Source organism: Ursus americanus, chromosome 1 (assembly GCF_024610735.1).
Source record: "Ursus americanus isolate L20-20 chromosome 1, mUrsAme1.1.p, whole genome shotgun sequence".
Taxonomy (NCBI): Eukaryota; Metazoa; Chordata; class Mammalia; order Carnivora; family Ursidae; genus Ursus; species Ursus americanus.
In genome coordinates, this window is record NC_142127.1 from 26,832,256 (window position 1) to 26,856,771 (window position 24,516).

At 36.6% G+C, this 24,516-nt stretch overlaps 1 long non-coding RNA gene across 1 annotated transcript in view; it reads left to right on the forward strand.

Annotated features, from left to right (window-relative positions):
• The window catches only part of LOC148110727 (uncharacterized), a 48,704-nt gene extending 40,262 nt beyond the window's left edge, over positions 1–8,442 (forward strand). The window contains exons 2-3 of the long non-coding RNA XR_015725392.1: positions 5,116–5,274; positions 8,320–8,442. This is a non-coding gene — a long non-coding RNA (uncharacterized LOC148110727). The remainder of the gene's footprint in view (positions 1–5,115; positions 5,275–8,319) is intronic.
• Positions 8,443–24,516: the final 16,074 nt, after the last annotated feature.

Here is a 24,516-nt window from a genome sequence, read left to right on the forward strand (position 1 = left end):
TAAGCTTACCTCCTTTATCTATAGTATAAATATATGCAAATCTTGACCCATGGTTTTATTTCTCCTAGACTTTGAAAAGATAAAAACAAGCTGATTAATGAGGTAACAAATGTATTATTGCCTTTAACTTCCAAAGTCCAGTATGGCTGTTGACTATATTTATTATACCTCCAGGTAAAATTCAGTCCAGAGGGAACAGAGCCCAACAGAAAGCATCAGTCATTTGAAGAATAATTACATAGCTTAATTATAATTAGAATCAAAGCAAGACACTAGTATTCAATTGCCACCAGCAAGTGGGATAAAGTATTTCAAATACTTTGGGTCAGAGATTAGAAGTTATACAGGCATTAAAGTAGAGATGTTCTTGGGCATGAGTGAGGTTCTTGTATTTGAAACCAAGTGACACAGAAATAGCTTTATGTAGCAAATTGGTAAGTTACATTGCCTTTTCGCGTCTTTGAGGCAGAATCTATAAAATACTGAATTATTACCTTATAGCAAAGCTGCTATTTTAAGAATTTTAAACTAATATTGACTGCTGTCAGATCAGTTTCCAGATTTATTGACTTAAGAAGTAGATATAAACTGAGGTGAAGGCAAGGTCAGGTCAATATTTATCTTGCGAATCAATAGATTTTGATACTAACAAAAAATGAAGCTCAATAAATATGTGGTTGATAGGAAGAAGCAAAAGCGGATCAAAAAGTTTGTAATTTTGAAATTTCCTAAGCAAATCTGACTTGCCAGTTTCAAATATTATGGGATAGCATATGCCCTAGAGGTATACAGGAGAAAATAATTCTGACAAGTAGTCCTGAGAACTTATGCTATGTAACAGACATGTGCAATGTTTCTGTCTCCCTAAGACAAATGTTTTTCAGTCACATTGTATTATTAGTTATTAAGTTCTTTCCTCATTTTTGCTTTTACTCATCTGCTTCAGAAGAGAAAGATACACGTAAGAGAATGTTTCATGGGATTGAGAATGTGAAGTGGGATTTTGTTCAATTTTTTTTTAAAAGACTTTATTTATTTATTTAACAGAGATAGAGACAGCCGCAAGAGAGGGAACACAAGCAGGGGGAGTGGGAGAGGAAGAAGCAGGCTCCCAGTGGAGGAGCCTGATGTGGGGCTCGATCCCAGATCGCCGGGATCACGCCCTGAGCCGAAGGCAGACGCTTAACGACTGAGCCACACAGGCGCCCCATTCAATTTTTAACCTAATGTAACTTGAAATGTGGTTCTTGGAATGAACTATAATTGCTTGGTTTACTTATGTCTTAATTCATCTTTGCAGCTCCTGTGTGCTCCAAGGTACCTGTCTTAGTCTGTTCAGGCTTCCATTGCAAAGGGTCACAGAATGGGTAGCTTCTTGAGAGCAGAAACCTATTTCTCACAGTTTGGGAGGCTGGAAGTCTGAGATCAGGATGCCAGCATGATCAGGTGAGGGCCCTCTTCCAGGTTGTAGCTTTATCCTGGGGGAACGTGGCAGCCGTCTGTGGTCTCTTTTATAAGTCATGACCTAATCACCTCCCAAAGCTCTACTAGTGAGCATCACATTGGGTCAGGATTATTAACATGAATTTGAGGGGGATATAAAAATTCAGATCTTAGCACGGGCATGCTGTAATACAAAAATCTTTGATTAGTGAACAGATTTATTATTTTTCTATAATTTCTGACCTCAGATTGAGGCCCTTCAATCTCTCAAGTCAGTTCCAGACAATAGAAAGTTGGTCCAATCCATTGAAGACCACCTGTGGGTGAGGAAATACATAAGAAACTTCTATGAAACATAAGGTCTCTGCTCTCCAGCTTCTTGCCATGTAATGTGAGATGATGGAGAATATCAGACTGTTTCTGAAGGATTACGTAGTAAATAGCAATTGTATTATGAAATATGTACATGAGACCCAGAGATATCAAGTATGGCCACATTGGGGGACATTTTGGGGGTCCTAAATAAATTGATTTGGGAGTAGACCCATATTCTAGTCTGTATCAAATAAATAAAACCCAAGATAACAGATGAAATGAGCAAATCATATTATCTTTGTCAGAATGCTTATGAAATATTTTGAATAGATACTTACAGATTTGTCTGAGCATATTTTTATGTGATAACATCTTATTAAAAGTTTAAGCTGGAGTATAACCTTCAATATTCTAGAAGGTCATGTTTTTCCCTAGCTCACAGGAAATTTTTGTCTCAAATTTTACATCATGTTAAAAAGCTCTTTTTACACAAACCACCTTCTATTTTGTATATTATATGCCACTTCTAAGCTTTTTTATGGGCAGAGGATAGGATACCATACTATCACATTCAGGGCCAAGTAGTTTGCACATAGTAGGTCCTTATTCAACAAATGTGGGTTGAATAAGACTTCATGGAAAATTTTATTGTAATATATCACTACTGTCCTCACCTGGAATTGGTTGTTAATGGATTCTCTGACAAAATTTTCCATTACCTAAATGTCTGAGAAAAGATAGTGCTGCATTTCTTGGAATAAAAATAAGTTAACCATCTTATGTGTTCCCATAGCATTTTCCACATGACTCCATAGTGTATCACAATTAAAACAAATATTTGTCTACTTGCTATACTACATTATGTTAAGAGAACAGACTACATTTTCCCTTTTTGGCACCTATAGGGCCAAACACATTACCTTCTATAAAGTGGGGACTTGGTCTTTTTTGAAACAGAATCCTTATATAGAAACTTGTGATAAATGAATTCTTGTAAATTTATCAAATGAGGGAAAACTTTTAGCACTGTTTCTCTTTGCTGTAAAGATACCCATTTACTTTGTGAAAAGTAGGAGGAAAAGATAGGCTTTTTAACATGTCATCTTATTTTGTTTCTATTGACAGATTTATCAGGGTCTTTTGCATATAAATTAAAAGTATGAAAAATTCTTCTAGGTTTACAGGCTCAAAAATTCCACGTTTTAGTCTGGATGCTAGTAACTTTACAGTGCTTACTTATTTGAATAATCCAAACACAAACTCACGAGGTTCGAATGCACTTTTAAAGAGAAGGAACACAGCAACCTGGATGGTGGTAAGAGTCACCAGAAAGAAGGGAGGACCCCTGGAAGAAGACAACCATTTCAAGGTGTAGAAGTTTATTGCTAATCTGACAACCATTTCTAGTCTATAATATCCAAGTGCTTCTTTCAAACTTGGGAGTTATCCTTCACCAAGAGGCAAAGATTATGCATTTCCCAAAGTGTGGTCTATGGGTAGGGTGACCACACTGTAATTGAAACCTAAATACTTAACAATAGTTAAAGGGGGTACTCCTAATACTAGTAGTAAACATCATTAAGGAGTAATGGTGGGACTATCTGCTCAGCCAGGATAGATCATTACTCTGAAGCATGACTTGTTTTGGAATTATTACTTGGGGTCCTTATTTTACAGTATGAATTCTGTATTGGAGTTACTGGAATGCTCATCTGCTAAGAAATAAGCTAGGGTTGGAATAACCAAGTATAAAAAGGTTTTTTTTTAATCATTGATTGTGATATATGCAGATTTCTATATTTAAGATGAACACATTACAATTATAACTTAAATGCTTAAGTATTATATGACCCCCCAAAAAAATCAAACATGGTTTCTCAAAGCTAAAAGAACTATTTCTCATCTAGAACAAAAAAGGCACCATTTGTTTGATATTTTGATGAATTATTAATTTTATCACAGCTAAGATGACAGCTAATATTAGAACATTGAATTATTAATTTTCAAATGTGCAATAAAAAGCAGAATAAACAAACTGAGATGTGTTTTACGTATGGGTTGCATTGCTTACATATTCTATTTAAGAAAAATATCAAAGGAAACAGAAGGAATTAAAAATCTTGTCAACACTTCTGATGAATTCTTTTACTCAGTACTTGCTGTGCCACTTTAAAATATAAGGCACAAATAACATTATCTGATAATAAATGTGATTATTGAATGCTAAAGATCAACATTATCCATATCTCACGTTTTTTTTAATCTCACATTTGTGTACAAATTCCAAGCAGGATAGCTGAATTACAAAGCAATAATGACATATATCTGTGGTCTTAAAGAATTTACCTCTAATTTTCACAGGATTACTTTAAGAGATAAACTATTTCTTCAGTATAGTTTTTTTTTTCTTTTTAGGCATTATATTTTTGTCATGACAGTTACTCTTTTTCTTCATAGAACAAAACTCAGAGGTCTAAGTCTTCCTCAAATGAACAATGTTGAAGGTTCAGTCCATAAACAAGGACAGACTCTATATAGCTCTGTTGCACTGGGGGCCAATGCTGATGTCCTGTCAAATATCTCCTCAAAAACCTCCCCCTGAATTCTAGAGCCTTCAAAGCCTTAAAACTTGATTCCTGAATAAGAAAGTGTCTCCATAGTGTTAGAATCATAAGCATTTAAGCAGTATAGAGAAGAACCACTGCTCAGAGCAAAAGGACAGCTAGAGGACATGGAGAACTGGCTCTGAGGCAAACAGACTGAGGGATATTTTTAAGGTATAATTTCTTGTTAGAAGAAAGCAGTTGCTTACCCCTGGCCTCACAAGGATTTAATCCAGATGAAAAATAAACTTACATCCACTAAAATGTTATCGTATCATATACTGTTTAACTACATGGGTTAGGGAGTACCAAAAAAAAAAAAAAAAAAAAAAAGTTTCACAGTACTGAAGTAGAACCCCAAGTAAAAATGATTTGACTTATAGCTCATCCAATTTAGACAAGTATGATTGTAACCAGAAATGCTTTTGTGATAATATTCAAAATAGTAATGTTTATACACTATTTTTATACCCCACATTGCCATGTATGCTCCCCACTGAGGGTTCCATGTAAGCTGCTAGATTTTATTAATAAATTGTATTATGGTATCTAATTAAAACACATGCTTTATTTGTTATATACATCAAGTGACAAATTTGCTAATAATCCAAATCACATATGAAACAAAAACTAGGACCTCTTATCAACTCTGTAAAATAGATATGCATCTATTTTTAAAAGATTGAATAACTTGCCTAATATTGCATAACTGGGAAGAAGCTCAGGTAGGATTTAAATTTATTTTCTTTTTCAGATAGAACACCACAATCTACGTTAAATTATTAAAGTGTCTGAGAACTTCATCTTAATTATTTGAAGCCATTGAAACAAATGCTAACTAAATCCTCCAACGACCCCTGAACTCTCCACTATTACCTCAGTTTTACTTGAAAGTGGGACTGAGTAAGAGAAGGTAAGCTGCATATCACTAATAGGGCTAGACTTTAAGCTCAGGATGTTTGACTCTCTCTAGGCATATAGAACACAACATACTACATAATTTTGAAAATATTAAAAATCAGAGGCCAGAGCGATTGACAGGCTCTGTGGCTCCTGAATCCATCAGGAAGAACCTTCAGTTTTCCTTAAATGAAAATGAGAATGAATCAATTCCCTTGTAGAATGTGGTGGGTTCTACTTTCCTCTTCATTTTCATTAATTAGGTCCAGCCTCCCTCTCTTTTCGCAGCCACTGATAGGAGTCAACAAAGAACCCCAGTACACTGAGTGTCCTAGAAAGACCTATGACCCTTGGTAATAGGCTCATTAATACTTTGGTCCTGATGGTCTCGAGGCCTACTCTTCTGTGGTCTTTATTCACGTCTGTGTCAGTTACTTTAATGAGCACAGGTTCTAATTCCCTACCCTCCATTCCACACCCATGTGCATATCTTGCCCCCATTTCTATCCTTCCTGATTTCTGAAATCCGTCCCCTGGTTCCTCTTTGACTCACAGCCAGTCTTCCAGACGCTTCCTCTTGATCTATCCTCATCCTCTTCTCTGAATGTTCCTTTTTTCTTCTTGTTATTGAGGAACTCCAACTCTCTTCTGAGAGTCCTTTTCCTCTTCAGCCTTTTTGAGTGATACCTCATTTCTCTCCCATACTCATTTTATCATTGGGCATGAAGCTGTGGTACATCTTTTCCTTGCTCTGCTACTAAACTCTTTTCCCTCCCACTTCACAGAAAACACCCAGCTTTGAGTCTCTGATCATCTGACTGTCTCACTCAGGACCCCTCAGGTTGCAGTTCTTTGTAGATGTTGTGGATCTCTCTCCCTCAGTGATTAAAGGTTTAATTTGTAAGCTTGCTCTCACTTTCTTCAACTCTTCCAACATAATTCCTGAGGATTTCAATGTCCACATAGTCCTAGAGGATTCTTCCAATACCCTGAACTCTCCATTCCTAGGCCTCCTCCCTTCCAGTGATTTTGGTGTCTGTCTTTCCTCAGTCACCCACTCTTAAGGCCATATGTTAGATCTTGTCATTACCAATAACCCAACTCTTGGGGTGCCTGGGTGGCGCAGTCGTTAAGCATCCACCTTTGGCTCAGGGCTTGATCCCGGCGTTATGGGCTCGAGCCCCACATCAGGCTCCTCCGCTGGGAGCCTGCTTCTTCCTCTCCCACTCCCCCTGCTTGTGTTCCCTCTCTCACTAGCTGTCTCTCTCTGTCAAATAAATAAATAAAATATTAAACAAAAAATAACCCAACTCTTTCCATAATATCAATTTAAAGCCTTTCACTCTTGCATCTCCAGGGCCCACCTTTACAGCTAGTTTCACAAGTCTAGTAGCTCTTCAGACATGTTCAAACATCCCATCATATTTTCCTTTTCTTCACACCCCTCAATTTTAATTTATTATCTTATCCAGCTTAATTCCATGGCCCATTATTAAAAGCACTCACTTACAAATACCTTCATTTCTCTTGCAATTTTCTTTCTCATGGCACTTAATTGGCAAAGCCACAACCTTAGTAAAATCTAGTAGGCCCTCAATGTTGTCAGGCAGTCATACCACTTTCTCCTAGTGCTTTTATTCTCTCATATTCCTAAATGACTTTATGACCTACTCCTGTTTGCTCAACTTCCAACAACTCATGCTCACATAGAACAGCCTTGCTTTCTATTTCACTAAAACTGAAGCAACCAGAAGAGAGAACTTCCAGAGACTCCCACTGCCATATTTATTTACCTACCCACCACCTTTCATTTTGTTTCTGTGAATGAATTTTTGGTGCTTTAGCTAAGGCCAAACCCTTTGCTTGTGCATTAGATCTCATACCCTCTGGTGTAATGAAGGGTCTCCAGCATGCTCTCCTCACTCTTCAGTTATGAACTTTTTCTCTTCATTCTGGACAATTTCTAGCAACATACAAACATAGGCTTATTTGCCCCATACTTTACCTAAAAACAAGCAAAAACTTCTTTTTACTTTGCCTTCAAACTACTTGGCCCTTTCTCTATTTTCTCTTCATAGCAAAACTCATCAAAAGAGATGTGTATATTCACATCTCCAATGCTTCTCCTCTTTTAAACTTCCTCTAATCAGGATGTTATACCCACCATTCTGCCAGAATGAAATATCAATGACCTTCACCTAGCTAAATCTGACAGCTAATTCCTAGACCTCCTTTTACTGAGCCTATCAGTGGCAAAAAACATGATTTTTCTGTTTTCTTTGGAATAATTTCATTTGACTTCCAGAGCATAACATCTCCTATTTTTTCTCACTTCAATAGTTTTCTTCTGTTTACTATGTTGATTCATCTTTTCCCAGATCCTTTTGAACACCCATTTGTCTTCCACTATACTTTTTCCAGTGACTTTCTCAAGATTTATGGCTCCTAATACTACGAATAAACACGGCTAAATGTTTATATCCATCCAAGACTTGTCCCATGTACTGCAAACTCAAGGCCAACTGCATGGTGTTTATCTGTCCTTAAATATCTTCTAGGAAAATCAGATTTAACATGCCAAATTGGAATTCCTTATCATCTCCCAGTTATTGCTATACTTTCCTCATTTCTCTTAAGGATATTTGGTTACTATTTATTCTTCCCCACCCTAACCCCCTTTTTAAAAATTATTTTTTACTCCACATCTAATCAATTAGCATATTCTATCAGTGCTATATTTAAAATATGCCCAGATTACAGTTGCTTCCATTCTTAGGCTTCTAGTCTAATCTCTATCTATTATCACATATATTATTATAATAGCTTCAAAACTGGTTTTCCTGCCTTTGTTCTTGTTTCCTATGGCAGAAATTGCTAGACTTATATTTTACTGAAGGTAGATGCCTGACCAAGGACTAAAATTCCCAGCCTTCTAGGTCATAGGCAGAACCACATGAATAATTCTAGTCAATAGAAGGCAACGAATTGGGTCATATTTTTGAGCTGAGGCTGTTGATCATGCATTACTCATTTCTCATGTTCCCTTCCCCCTCCCCAGAAACCATGGAGATCGGTTGTGGAAGACCACTGTATCACAATACGGGAGGAATATGGATCCATATGTCACTAATTAGAAGAGAGTGATCAGAGAGAGTTACCCATCCAGGAACTTCTACATTGGGTTTTGTGTGAACAATAAACACATAATTTTAATAAGCCTCTGATATTTTCAGATTGTTACAACATAGATGCTATCTAACTGATGCGTTTCCTTACAGCCTATTCTCCACCAAACTGTCTGAGTGATCTTGTTAAAACATAGCTCAAAGTACCTCACTCTTCTGTTCACATACTTTACTATAGTCACACAGGCCTCCTAGCTATTCCTGGAATGCACCAACTACTCTTCCACTTCAAGGCATTTTACTCCTTCTTTTCTATGCCTAGAGCGCTCTGACACTAACTCTTTGTATGCCTGCTTCCTCATCTATTTTGTCACTCTCGTAGGCTTTCCTTGCCCTAGTTAATTAAAATGAAAACTGCCTCTTGCTGACATCATACATTCTTTTTGTTTGAATTCTCTCCAGTGGCCTTACCACTATCTCACACAATATTTTATCTGTTTTGTCTGTTTGAATTCCCACACCTAGAAATATACCTAGAACATTGTAGGAAATCAGTAAATATTTAAATGGAAGAATGAATTGATTCAACAAATTCTTTACTTTTAATTTACTCAAATATTCAATGTTCACTGAGTTCAGTACATACAAGGTTCTCTGTCTCAGAGAACCCTACCCCACATATACCTGCACACCCCATCTTTTGTCTCTAACTTTTTGAGTATCAATTTAATATCACTTCCTGAAGCCAGAAGCTCAATTCTCTTTTTTTGATGCCTTTCTTCCATTTATCTAGCATGCTCTGCTCATGCCATCACACAAATTTTTATATAATATTCTGTATCTATTCCCAATTATATTTACTTTCCATAAGAGCAGGAATCATGAGTGTTGTTCAATCTTGTATCTCTACCATTTGTCACAGTTCGTGGTACATAAAGTAATAACTCATTAAATTCTGAGTTCACAGATTGAAAGCAACACAACTGTTTTGAATTTGGCAATTTAGAGATTTCTGGTAATTATATGGTTTAGTTTCATCGTATGAGGAGTGATAGGAAGAAGCCAGAATATTCAAGAGTAAATTTTACAGAAGAATAGAAGCTGTTCTCTTCAAGCTTATATGGCCTTGAATCAAGGATGATTTTATGTCACTAAGTATGTATAGTGAAGCAAAGAGGGTGTGGGCCAAGGGCTTTGAAAGGAGAGGATAGTCTCATCTTCTGTCTGAAAACACAAAAGGACCTTAAGTATGTATGTCTAAACCTCTTAAATACAAGCTTAACCAATATCAAATCCCTAGAAGCAATCACCTTGGTACTTCTTTCTTTGAAAACTGGGTTGGTTATCCACAGGTTTGTTCATGTAGTCATTTAAATTATTTTTCAGCATGTATTTACTCCCTCCTTATCCCAAACTTAGTTCTATGGTCTCAGGGTGGACAGAATGCACTTTCCTACTCCTTCACTTATTTTGACAACTTGGCTATTAGATTATGACAGACATGGTATGATATTTGGAAGATGCTTATATTGTCTGACTTGTGTTCTTACACTCCTGTATTTCAGTATGAACAGAACATGCCTTAAATATATATTATTGTTGGTCCAAAGAAGAGAGATATGTGGAACATATTTGAATCCAGCCCACATACTGAAGCAAAGTCCAATTCAGCCTTGCCTAGATTAGCCTAACTTTGGAGACCTGCAGATTGTGACTGAGAAATAAGTCATTGAATTTGGAGATGGTTTTTATGTGTAATTATTGTGAAAAGAACTGATAGGGAACTATCCTTTTTTTCCTCCCTTTCCAAAAATTTTTGAAAATATTTTATTTTCAAGCCAGGGAAGAAGTTTTACTTCTATATCCCAATGAAAATACTTGCAATTTTAGAAGAGGGCTGGGAAGATGGCGTTAGGAGGATCCTGAGCTTACCTTATCCTATGGACACACAAAGACAACAACTACTATGTTACAACTACCTCGGAAAATGATCCAAATGCTGGCAGAACAGAGCCTCTACAACTAGTCATAGAGGGAGGCCACATCAAAAAGGATAAAGGGAGCAGAGATGTGGTCAGGAACCAAACCCCTGGCATGACTGACGAAAAATGGGAGGGACATGACAAGCACCAAGAACTGAGAGGATCAGACCCCATACTAGGTATCCCTGGCCCTGGGACACACACTGAAAAGATGAGTCCCCATAACATCTGGCCTTGAAAATCAGCAGGATTTAACTTCAGAAGACCCAGGCAGCAATAAGAAATTGACTCCCCAGTATGTTAAATAACTATGCTGGAGATACAGCCATGAAACAACAGCTTGGAAAGCACCTGGAGTATATGTGAAGATTTACTGACTAATTTTAGGACATGTGCCAAAGGCGCAGGGATCTGCACATTTCCCTAGGAAAAACAATGTCGGTATACCATTTTCTTGCTTTCCTCCAGCTTAGATAGCTGGATGCTTGCGGGAGCCAGTTCTAACACTCTCCATTTACATGATGGCATTATGTGAGCTGTCCTGATGTTACCCTCCAGATCTGTACTACCCAACCTGACTGCCTTGGCAGGTCACCCTACAAAGTGGCTCCTGCCTCACCACGGCAGCAGGCAGCCCCAGCTGGTACTGGTGCCCCTCCCAAATGATTCCTGCCCTGGGGGTTGGAAGATAACCCAATATGCCAGCATGCACACATTTCCTAGAGCCAGGCCTCTTAGCTGGCTGAACAGGGAGCAAGCCCTACCCTTCAGTGTACCTATAGCTGTCAGAGCTGTTGAATACAAATAGCCAGGATGTGAGTCAGGCTGGAACACTAGCAAGCTCATGGTACCTGTATCTGGGCCTCGACAATGCAAGGAGCAAACTCTGACCAGTGTGCCCACAGCTGGCAAAGCAGGTCACAGCAGCAGCTTGGCCAAAGTCCCAGCTCCAACCACCAACACGCCCACAGCAATCACAGCTTAGCAACAACAGGGGGTTATATGCAGCCCACAAAAGGGACATCCCTGGAGCTCCTAATTCTAGAGACTGGGGAATTGAGTTACATAAAATACATCATAGAAACTCTACTACACAAAGCCACTACTCTCAAGACCAGGAGGACAAAGCTGACCTAATACACAGAAAAAATACAGAGACTTAGACAAAATGAGGAGTCAGAGGAATAGGTACCAAAAGAAAAACAAGAAAAAAATCACAGAAAAAAACTAAAGAACATGAAGATAAGCAATAAGACTGAAAGAGTTCTAAACAATGGTCATTACTGATGCTCACTGAATTCGAGAAAAGAGTGGATGAACTCAGAATTTCAATAGAAGTATTTAAAAAATATAAAAACTAAGAGCTGAAGATTTCAATAACAAATGGAAAATATGCTAGAGAGAATCAAAAGCAGATTAGAGGGTGCAGAACAGATCAGTGATGTGGAAGAAGGTAATAGAAAGCAACCAAGCTGGACAGCAAATATAATAACAAATGAAAATAAGTTAAAGGAACTCAGAGATATCATCAAGCATAATGAACTTTATTTTATAGGAATGCCAGAAGGAGAAGAGAGAGAAGAGGGCAAAAATTTATTTGAAGAAATAATAGCTGGAAAATTCCCTTATCAGGGCAAAGAAACAGACATCTAGGTCTAGGAATCACAGAAAGTCCCTAAAAAGTTGAAACCAAGAAGGTTGGCACTAAAACACATAATTAAAATGTCAGAATGTAATCATAGAGAATCTTAAAAGCACCAAAAAGAAGCAATAAGTCATGTACAAGAGAAACCCCATAAGGTATCACTTAATTTTGAGAAGAAAATGCAGCCCAGAAGTGAATGGCATGAAATATTCAAAGTACTGAAAGGAAAGAAAATGAAAACAAAAACAAAAACCTGCAACCAAGGATACTATACCTGGCAAGGTTATCATTCAGAATTGAAGGAGAGTTTTCCAGATAAACAAAAGTTAAAGGAATCCATCACAACTAAAGCAGCCTTAAAAAATGCTAAAAATAATTATTTAAGGGGCACCTGGGTGGCTCAGTCAGTTAAGCGTCTTTAGCTCAAGTCATGATCCCAGGGTCCTGGGATTGAGCCCCACATCAGGCTCCTTGCTCAGCAGAGAGCCTGTTTCTCCCTCTCCCTCTGCCGGCAGCTCCCCCTGCATGTGCTATCTCACTATCTCTATCTCTCACTCGCTCGCTCTCTGTGTATCAAATAAATAAAATCTGAAAAAAAAGATAATCCTTTAAGTACAAAGAAAAGACCATAGCTGTAAGAAAATTATAAAAGGAAAAAATTCACACATAAAAGCGAACATAGAATAAGTACTTCTAAAGCCAGTATGGAGGTTAAAAAACAAAAGTGGTAAAATTAAGCATATCTACAAAAATTATTCAAGGGATACACAAAGTAAAAAGATGCAAAGCATGATATCATATACATAAAACATGGAGGGGAGAATAAAAATTTAGTGCTTTATAATGTGTTCAACCTTAGACCATCAACTTAACATAGACTGCTATACCCAGAGGATGTTATATATGAACTTCATCATAATCACACATCAAGAAACTGTGATACACACACACACACACACACACATACACAAACAAAATGGTAAAGAGAAAGGAATCCAAGCATAATAAAGAAAGCTATCAAGCCATAAAGAGAGAAGGAAAAAAAACTATAAAAACAACCAGATAACAATTCACAAAATGGCAGTAATTGCATACCTGTCAAAAATTACTTTAAACATAACTAGTCTAAATGATCCAATCAAAACACATGCAATGGTAGAATAGATTAAAAAAGGGAAAAAAAAAAAAAAGGACCAACCTATATTCTGTTTACAAGAGAAGGGATGAAGCATATTCCATGAAAATGGCAGAAAAAGAAAAGACAAAATAGACTTTAAAACAGTTTAACAAGAGACAAAGAAGGGTGTTACAAAATGATAAAGGTGTCAATCAAATAAGAGGATACAACAATCATATATATCTATGCACCCAATATGAGGGCACCTAAATACATAAAGCAAATATTAATGGACACAAAGGGAGAAATTGACAGTAAAATTATAATAATAGTAGGGGACTTAAACACCCTACTTACAGCAGTGGATAATCCAGACAGAAAAATCAATAAAGAAATAATGTCTTTGAACAACACATTAGACCAAATGAACTTAACAGATACACACTGAAATTCCATCCAAAAACAACAGAATACAGATTATATTCAAGTACACATGGAACATTTTATAGGATAGATCTCATGTTAGTCCATAAACAAGTCAATACATTTAAGACGATTGAAATATATCATGTATCTTTTGTGACGACAGTGTAAAACTAGAAGTCAATGACAAGAAAAAACAAACAAAAACAAAACACCCACAAACACACGCAAGCTAAGCAACATACTGTTAAATAGCCAATGGGTCAATAAAGAAATCAAGCAGGAAATCAAAAATATACAGGGAGACAAATGAAAAAGGAAAGAATCTGAAATCTTTGATATACAGCTAAAGCAGTTATAAGAGGGAAATTTAGAGCTATACAGGCCTAATTCAAGAAATAAAATCTCAAACAATCTAACTTTACACCTAAAGGAAATACAAAAAGAAGAATAAAGCCCAAAGTCAGTAGAAGGAAGAAAATAATAAATGTCAGAGCAGAAAAAATGAAATCTCAGCTAAAACACAATAGAAAAGAAAGATCAATGAAACCAAGAGATGGTTCTTTGAAAAGATAAACAAAATATATAAACCTTCAGTCAGACTCATCAAGAAAAAGAGAGGACCCATATAAAAAATCAGATATAAAAGAAATGTAATATCCAATACTACAGAAAAACAGAGGATTATAAGAAACCACTGTTAACAATTACATTCCAAACAACTGGACAACTTAGAAAAAAATAGAAACACACATAGACAATCTGAAAAGACCATTACTAGTGGTAAAATTAAATTAAAATCCAAAAAACAAAACAAAAAACAACACATCCAACAAGGAAAATTCCAGACCCAGACAGCTTCACAGGTGAATTCAACCAAATATTTAAAGAAAAATTAATACCCATTCTTCTCAAACTATTCAAAAAAATAAAAGATGAAGGAAAGCTTCCAAATACATTCTACAAGGCCTGATACTAAAATGAGACAAAGAAACTACAAAATAATAAAACTACAGGTAAATATCCCTAATGAAAATAGATGCAAAAAACCTCAACAAAATATGAGCAAACTGCATTTATCAATACACTAAAAGGATCATTCACCATGATCAAGTGGGATTTATTCTAAGAATGCAAGGATGGTTCAATACTCAAAAACCAATCAATAGGAAACATCACATTAACAAGAAGAATAATAAAAACCATATGATCATCTCAATAGATGCAAAAAAGCTTTTGATGAAATTCAACATCCATTCATGATACAAACCCTCCACAAATATGAGAAACCTACAGCTAACATCATACTCAATTGTGAAAAACTGACAGTTTTTCCTCTAAGATCAGGAACAAGACAGGGATGGCCACTCTCATCACTTTTATCAACACAGTACTGAAAATCCTAGGCAAATCAATCCAGCAATACACACACACACACACACACACACACACACACACACACACACATGTATACATACACATACACACATGCCTTCCAAATTGGAAAGTAAAAATTTAAATTGTTAATATTTTCAGATAACACAATACAATACATAGAAAACCCTGAAGACTTTATCAAAAAACTATTAGAAGTAATAAGTGAATTCAGTAAATCTGCAGGATACAAAATACAGAAAAACTGGTTGTATTTCTATACACTAATAACAAAATAGCAAGAAAGGAAATTAAGAAAACAATTCCATTTACTATCATACTAAAAAGAATAAAATTTCTAGGAATAAATGTAACTAAGAAAGTGAAAGACCTGTACTCTGAAAACTATAAAACATTGATGAAAAAAATTGAAGATAACACAAACAAATGGAAAAAAATATCTCATGATCAGGACAGGTTAAAGTGTCCATACTACCGAAAACAATCTACAGATACAAATGCAATTCCTATCAAAATACCAACAGCATTTTTCACTGAACTAAAACAAACAATCCTAACATTTGTATGAAATCATAAAAGGCCCTGAATTGTCAAAAACAATTTTGAGAATAAAGAATAAAGCTGGAGCTATCACAATCCCAGATTACAAGATACACAACAAAGATGCAGTAATCAATACACTATGGTACCAGCACAAAAGTAACACATGACCAATGGAACAGAATGGAGAGGTCAGAAACAAACCCACATTTATATGTTCAATTAATCAATGTAAAGAAGGAAAGAATATACAATGGGGAAAAGATAGTCCCTCCAATAAAAGGTGCTGGGAAAACAGTACAACTACATGCAAAAGCATGATACTAGACCACTTTCTTACACTATACACAAAATAAACTCAAAGTGGATTGAAGACCTAAATGTGAGACCTGAAACCATAAAACTCCTAGAAGAGAACACAGGCAGTAATTTCACTGACAATGGCTAATGTAATGTTTTAACAGATAGATCTCCTCAGGTAAGAGAAAGAAAAGCAAAAACTGGGACTGTATCAAAAGTTTCTGCATAGTGAAGGAAACCATCAACAACAAAAAAAAGGCAACCTACTGAATGGGAGAAGATATTTGCAAATAATAAATCTGATAAGGGTTTAATATTCAAAATATGTAACAACTCATACAAATCAGTAACAAAAAAAATGATCTGATTAAAAATGGGCAGAAAACCTGAATAGACAGGTTTCCGAAGAAGACATACAAGTGACCAACAGATATGAAAAGATGCTCAACACCACTAATCATCAGGAAAATGCAAATAAAAACCACAATGAGCTATCACCCTACACCTTTCACAATGGCTATAATAAAAAAGACCAAAAAAAAACCCCAAAAACCAACAACAAACGAGTGTTAGCAAGAATGTGGAGCAAAAGGAACCTTTGTGCACTGTTGGTGGGAATGTAAATTGGTGAAGCCACTGTAGAAAACAGTATGGGTATTCATCCAAAAATTAGAAATAGAATTACCATACGATCCAGTAATTCCACTACTTGGTATTTACTTCCGAAAGATGAAAATACTAATTCAAAAAGATATATCTGCCCCTCTGCTTATTGCATCATTATTTACAATAGCCAAGATATGAAAGCCACCCAAGTGTCCACTGATGGGTGAATGAATATATTTATACACATGCACAGACACACATGTGCGCGCACATATGCACACACTGGAATATTACTCAGCTATAAAAAAGAATGAGATCTTGCCATTTGTGACAACAGTGATGGACCCAGATGGTATAATGCTAAGTGAAATAAGACAAGGAAAGACAAATACCATATGATTTCATTCATATGTGAAATCTAAAAAACAAAAATAATCAAAAAGCAACATCAGACCCATAGAGAACAAACTGATGGTTGCCAGAGGTAGGGGGGAAAGAGGAGGAGGAGATACACGCTTTCGGTTATGGAATGACTAAGTCACAGGAATAAAAGGTACAGCGTAGGGAACATAGACCATGATATTTTAAAAGCATTGTATGGTGACAGAGGGTAGCTACATTTGTGAACATAGCATAATGCATAGTTATTGAATCACTATGTTGTACACCAGAAACTTATATAAATTGTCAACTATAATTGAATAAAGATATATATATATGTATAATAAATGTTAAAAAATGTTAAAGTATATATAGATATAGATATATATAATAAATGTTAAAAATGTTAAATAAATGTTAAAAATATTAAGGTAGAAATGTCATATGATCCAGTAATTCCATTATTGGTTTTTTTACTCAAAACAAAACCTGTAATTTGAAAAGAGATGCATCCCTCTGTTCATTGTAGCAGTATGTACAATTGCCAAGATCTGTAAGCAACCCAAGTGTCCATCCACAGACGGATATAGAAAATATGATTATACACACACATTCACACTACTGGGATATTACACACACACACACACACACATACACACACACATGCACACACACACACACACACACACACATATAATGGAATATTAGCCATAAAAAAAGAATGAGATCTTGCCATTTGCCACAACATGGATGGGAGTACAGGGTATTATGCTAAGTGAAGTAATTCAGAGAAAAACAAATACCATATGACTTTACTTACATGTGGAATCTAAAAAACAAAACAAATTCATAAATGTGGAGAACAAACTGGTCTTTGCCAGAGGAGAGGGGAGTGGGGGATGAGCAGAATAGGTGAAGGAGATTAAGAGGTACAAACTTCCAGTTATAAAATCAATAAGTCTTGGAGATGAAAGGTACAACATATGCAATAAATCCATAATATTATAATAATGTATGGTGACTATACTTATTGCAGTAAGCATGGAGTAATGTACAGAATTGTCAAATCACTATGGTGTACAGCTGATACTAAATACAAAGTTATATATCAACCATGGTTTAATAAAAACTTACCACAAATTTTACTGTTTTAAGCTAAATCACGAAGGAATGGGAAAAAGTTAGGATAAGTCACCTATGGATTCTTTAATTTGTATAAAACCCTCTTACACACCCCTTCTGTGAAATTGTTCCAATCAACATATACATTAAAATGGCTAAAGAGGTTTCCACTTGAAACACAAATTCAATTTTTTTCCACTTGTGACCAAAACCCACACGTATCCTTTGGAACTGGGGATCAACAGAGTGAAACCACTCAGTTGGAGCTTATAAATGTTGTCAGTTCCGGAAGCTGCTGATTGCACTCTGGGAGTCCAGGAATGTTTAGGATAATAGCTAACTGCATGGAAAATTGAAAGGTAAAGACTAAACTTCTCTTAAACATGATACAGTCTTTGTGAGAACAGCTTATCATTTATTTCCTCAAACATGTTCAATACAACGTTCTTGCAGCCGAGGTACCTTTAGCTACGCAAAGCAGGATGTTATTCTCTTATATCTGCTGCCAGAGGGACTCGAAGAGCAACAGCCTTAAAGGAAACGTAAACATCTTTCATTTAGCTAAATGGAGTGTGAACTAGAGTTGTTATATTAAAGAAGGAGCCAAAATAGACAAACATACACACGCATGCATCCACGCATGTGCGCGCGCACACACACACACACACACACACACACACACACACAATCTTCTGGCTCTCTCTTTTGATTCTATGAAAATTTGAAAGACAAATTCACAATTCTATCACTTTGTCTTTTTAACCTGTATGAAGAATACCTTATTAGAATTTACTCTTGCTAAGTGATTCTTGTATTTTAAAGTAGCAAACATTTATATAGCTCTTGCTATACGTGAGCCATTGTTCTAAACATCTTATTATTAATTCACACTATTTTCAACATAACTCTATTAGGGAAGTAATTTTATTATCCTCGTACAGCTCATGGTGTAAATACAGCACAGAGAACTTAAGTGATTTTCCCAACATCACACAGTAAATGATAGATTTGTTTCCAGAATCCACGTTCGAAAAACTGAAAGGTTTGTGTTTATTAAATCTATGCAAAAATCAGACAGGCTGCAGTTTTTAAAATGTGACTTATTTAAGAATGATGATTTCAGATCTCACTGTCTATACAACTTAGTAAAAACAAAACAATTCAAAGGCTAGGATTCTTTTATCCATCTACTCATTGATTACTCTGTCTTATTTAAGTCTAATTATGAAAACCATTTACCTTTTTCTGTACACATCTTATTTAACTAACTGTAATAAGATTTCATCACACACATAGAGAAAGTCTCACTTGAGGTATCAAGAGTGGGGAGGAAAAGAGAAAAAGAAAGTGCTGCCCAAATTAAGAAAGACAAATTGCACAATAGTTATTTGTAAAACAGATCAATTTTTTCAAGTACTATAAAGTCAAAGGAAAGAAAAGACAGCAAGATAAATTCAGCCAGGCTTTAGCAATAACCACTATTAACTTTAGGTCATTATCGGAGACTTCGCTCTAGCTAAAGAGTGCAAGTGCATATGTAAGAAACTTATAGGCAGTCGAACATTCAGTATGTCAGATATGTTAAGTACTTTACATATGATGTATTTCAGATATGTTAAGTACTTTATCAAAGATAAAGCCACAGGGACTAAGTAAGAGTTCTGGTCCACGATGGCAATGCAGGAAGACCCTTACTCACTTTCTCCGTGGACATACCAAACCAACACTGACTTACAGACCAATTCCTCCTAAAGAAAAACTGAAGGCTGACTGAACAGTTTCTGCCCAGCCAAAGACAGACCACACAGAGAACAGCAAAAGAGACAGAGGTACGGCAATGAAGGGAAATCCTCAGTCTTGAAGCTGCCAACTACTGTGGGGAAGGATAGTGCTGAGGGACCATGAGAAGATGCGTCCACCCTGGGGCACAGAAAAAAAAGCTGCTGTTTCAAATAGTAATCTGTACATAAAAGATCCAGCCTTAGAACTCCACCAAATAGTGGGGGAGCTTCTGGAAATCTATCTGGGTCAGAGGCGCTGGCAAGCACCACAGTTTATGTTTGACCCCCATCTTACAAGCGCAGAGGAGAGCAGTGTTCCAGGTGCCACAGCTGGCCTGCCACCTCACAAGCACCAGACCTCTAAGCCCACACCAGCCCCAGCCATAGCACAAAGGCAGCTACAGCGTGGACACCCCTTGTCAGTGCTCATTACACATTACAGCTCCAGTCATTGTGCCAAGTTGAAAGACACAAAGCACCCCAGAACACTCCAGGCCCATACCACTTTGGCTCCAGACAGCTTGCGAGGGCACCCCTGAAACACAGCATTCTGGGACCTCCTGACCCATGACTGCCTTGGCTCCAGCTACCCGGCCAATGTGCCTCTTCTGTGGAGCACCCCAGGACCCCCATCCTGTAGCACAGTTTGGCCCCAGCTAATCCACCAAGGTAGGATACCCCAGCCCATGCTGCCCTTGGCTCCACTCGTACTGCCAGGACACCCCCTGCAATAAGGAACCCAGGGTACCCTGGCTTGCACCCACTTCAGCTTTAGCTGTCCTCCCAGGGTGCCCTCTGTGTGGAGAGCATTGGCACTGCCATAGACAGTGCCCATTTCAACTACAGCTGGCCTGCCAGGGTGCCACCTGCATGGAGTACCCTGCCTTGGCTCCACCCGCCCTACTATGGTACCTCCTATGCAGAGCATATGGCCTCAGCTCCAGCTACTCTACCAGTGTGCCCTTTGTACGGAGAGCCATGGAATATCCTGGGTTGCATCCATTTCAGCTTCAGCTATACTATTAGGATGCCCTCTGTGTGGAGAAACCAGGGACTTTCTTGGCCCTTCCCACTTTAGCTTCACTTATCCTGCCAGGGCACACTCTGTGCTGAGAGCCCTGGGCCCCTGGGCTTTTCTTTCTCTCTTTCTCTCTTTCTTTCTTGTCAGAGAGAGAGAGAGAGAGAGAGAGAGAAAGAGCATAAGCAGAGGGAGCAGCAGGCAGAGGGAGAAGCAGGATCCCTGCTGAGCAGGGACCCCAATGTGGGACTTGATCCCATGACCCTGAGATCATGAACTGAGCCAAAGGCAGACACTTAACTGACTGAGCTACCCAGAGTCCCAACTCCCAGGCTTATATCCAATTCAATTTCACCTGTCCTGCCAGGGAACCCTCTGTGCAGAGACCTCTGATTGCCCAACCCCATGCCCACTTCAGCTCTGGCCAGTCCATCAAAGAAGCCCCAATACAGAGTGACCCAGGACTCCCAACCCACCCCAGCCACAGCTCCAGCCAGCCAGCCAAATTCACCTGGCATGCACACTCTATACAGGGGTTGACCATACATGAGACCATTCTTTCACATTTAGGAAAAGTATTTATTCTAATTCACAATTACAGGAAGTCAAGCAAAATTGGAAGACATATGAATATGCTCCAAACAAAAGAACAACACAAAATCCCAGAAAAATAAATAAAACGAAGATAAGCATTACGTTTGATAAAGTGTTTCAAGTAATGATCATGAAGATGCTCACCAGACTGGGGAGAGGAGTGGAGGACCTCAGAAATTCAACAGTGGGATTGCAAATATAAAAAAGAGCCAATCAGAGTTGAAGAAGAATACCGTAACTAAAATTTTAAAAAATACACTAGAAGGAATAAACAATAGATTAGTAGATACAGAAGAATAGATCAGTAATCTGGAAGACAGGATAATGGAAAGCACCCAAACTGAACACTAAGAATGAAAAAAAAATTTTTTTAAATGAAGATAGGGTAAGGGATTTCTTGAACAACATCAAATAAAGAAACATTCACATTTTAGGGGTCCCAGAAGGAGACAAAGGGGCAGAACACTTATATGAAGAAATAATAGCTGAAAAATTCCCTAACTGGGAAAGGAAAAAGACCTCTAGGTCCAAGAAGCTAAGAGACTTCCAAAAAAGATGAACCGGAGGAAGTCCACATCTAGACACATAAATATTAAAATGTCAAAGTTTAAAGTTAAAGAGAATTAAAAAAAATCAGCAAGATAGAAGCAAAAGTTAAATATAAGGGAAATCCCATAAGACTATCAGCTAATTTTTCAGCAGAAACTTTGGAGGCCAGAAGAGAATGGTATGCTATATTCTAAGACTGGAAAGGAAAAAAAAATCTTAAAAAAAGAACAACAACAACAAAAACAAAATGCTCTGTTCAGGATGATTATCATACAGAATTGAGAAGGGATAAACTGATTTCCCAACAAAAATTAAAGAATTTATCACCAAAAAGCCAGACTTATAAGAAATGTTAAAGGGACTTTAAGGGGAAAAGAAAAGGCCATAATTAGAAAAAAAATATGACTGGAAAAATATAAAATATGAGAAATGCATAAAGCTTGAAGGAAGTCGTAAAAAATTCTTTTAGAATGTGCTCAAACTTAAATGACCACCAACTTAAAACAGACTGCTATATACTTAGGATTCTATATATGCACCTTATGGTAATCATAAAACCAAAATCTGTAACAGATACACAAACAATAAATAGAAATTCAGGCAAAACAATAAAGAAAGCCATCAAACCACAAGAGAGCAAAAGAAAAAACAGAATAACTACAAAAATAATCAGAAAACAATATGGCAATACATGTATACCTATCAATAGTTACTTTAAATGTAAGTGGTCTAAATCACCAATCAAAAGACACAAAATGGCAGAATAGATAAAAAACAAAACTTATCTATATGCTGCTACAAGAGACTCATTTCAGACCTAAAGACACATAGAGAGTGAAAGGGAAAGGATGCAAAAACATACACCATGCAAATAGAAGCAAAAACAAAACCAAAACAAGTAGCAATACTTAGGTTGCATAAAATAGACTTTAAGACAGGGTGAAACAAGAAACAAAGAAGCACATTACATAATGATAAAAAGGTCAATCCAACAAGATGATATAAGAAATGCAAATACCTATACATCTATACACTTAAATACATAAAGTAATAGCAGACATAAAGGGAGAGATTGACAATAATACAATAATAGTAGGGGAGATTAACACCCCACTTACATCAATGGCTAGATCATCTAGGCAGAATATCAACAAGGAAACAGTGTCTTTGAATGACCCATTAGACCAGATGAATTTAACAGATATACAGAAAACATTCCATCCAAAAAACAACACATTATTTTCAAGACCATACACATTATTTTCAAGACCATACGAAATACTTTCCAGGAGAGATCACATTAGGCCACAAAATAAGTCTCCATAAATTTAAGAAGATTGCAAATATATCATGCTTCTTTTCTGACCACAACTATATGAAACTAGAAATCGATCACAAGAAAAAATAACGGAAAAAAATAAACACATGCAGGTTAAACAACCTGGTGCTAAATGGCTAAAGGGTCAATGAAAATCAGAGGAAATCAGAAAATACATGGAGACAAATGAAAATGAAAACACAACTAACCAAAATCTGTGGGATGCAGCTAATGCAGTTTTAAAGGGAAACTTATAGCAATATAGATATAACTCAAGAAATAAGAAAAACTATCAAACAATCTAACCATATACCTCAAGAAACTATAAAAAGAAAAACAAATCTCAAAGTTAGTAGAAGTAAGGAAACAATAAAGATCAGAGTAGAAATAAATGGAAGAGACTTTAAAAAATTAGAAAAGATCAATAAAACCAAAAGCTGGTTCTTTGAGAAGATAAAATTTATAAACTTCTAGCCAGACACATCAAAAAAGAGAGAGGACTCCTAAAAAAATTCAGAAATGAAAGAGAAGTAACAACTTACAGTACAGAAATACAGTGGATTATAGGAGAATACTACAAAAATTATATGTTAAAACTGGACAACTTAGAAGAAATGGATAAATTCCTAAAACATTCAATTTTCTAGAACTGAATCAGGAAGATATAGAAAATCTAAAGAAACTATTACTAGAAATAAACTTGAATTGGTAATAAAAACTCCAATAAATGTCCAGGACCAGATAAATTCCCATGTGAATTCTACCATTTAAAGAAGAGTTAATACCTATTCTCCCCAAACTACCTTTAAAAAAATAGAAGGAAAAGGAAAACTTCCAAATACATTTCACAGGCCAACATTATCCTGATGCCAAAACCAGACAAAAACACTACAAAAAAAGGATAACTCCTATAATATTCCTGATGAAAATTAATGCAAAAATCATCAGCAAAATATAGACAAATGACATTCAACAATACATTAAAGGAATCAGTCACCACAATCAAATGATATTTATTCTGGGGATGGAAGGATGGTTCAATATTCACGAATCAACCAACATGATACACCACATTCAGAAAACAAAGGATACTAATTATATGGTCATCTCAATAAATGCAGAGAAAGCATTTGACAAGGTTCAACACCCATTCATGATAAAACCCCTCCGCAAATATGAGAAATCCATAGCAAACACAATACTTAATGGTGAAAAACAGACAGCTTTTCCTCTAAGATCAGGAAGAAGAAAATGATGTCCACTCTCACCACTTTTACTTATCATAGTCCTGGAAGTCCTAGCCACAGCAATTAGACAAGAAATGAAAGCATCCAAATTAGAATGGAAGAAGTTAAGCTA